We start from the raw sequence: 513 nt of genomic DNA on the forward strand, positions 1-513 counted from the left end.
TTTAATCCATTTAAAACACGACTACTGAATTAAACATTTACGGTGAATGAGTGGAGCTAAGATGCTGAAGTAACCACGGTGTAGATGTGATATGGATCAGAGCTTCCTGATCAATGAAGCTGAGTTCTGGTGAAATGAATTTGGAGTGCATTAAGCTTATGAAGTCATTATCATTAAAATGCATCTCTCTGTGTGTTCTACTCTCCCTTTTGATGACCCTCGTCAGGATCTGGAGGTGGAAGGAGGTCGGATGACCTCCAGCACCCAGGTCCAGGAGACCACAAGGCAGCGACTTTCCCCGGTCCAAAAGATGTCGATTAGGCAGTACAGGATGGAACCAGCTTGCGTCAGGAAAAACTCTTGAGGAGTGAACAGTTCAGCTTTGTAATTCCATCTTTCAGTTCTTTTTAAAACACAGAAGAGGTTTAATCACCTGCAACGTTTCCTTTGCAGCTTCAAACATCATCAGGCTGACGCCGATGGTGGCGCGTCACTTCCTTCGTTTATCTGCGG

The sequence above is a fragment of the Nothobranchius furzeri genome, chromosome 10, assembly GCF_043380555.1.
Source record: "Nothobranchius furzeri strain GRZ-AD chromosome 10, NfurGRZ-RIMD1, whole genome shotgun sequence".
Classification (NCBI taxonomy): Eukaryota; Metazoa; Chordata; class Actinopteri; order Cyprinodontiformes; family Nothobranchiidae; genus Nothobranchius; species Nothobranchius furzeri.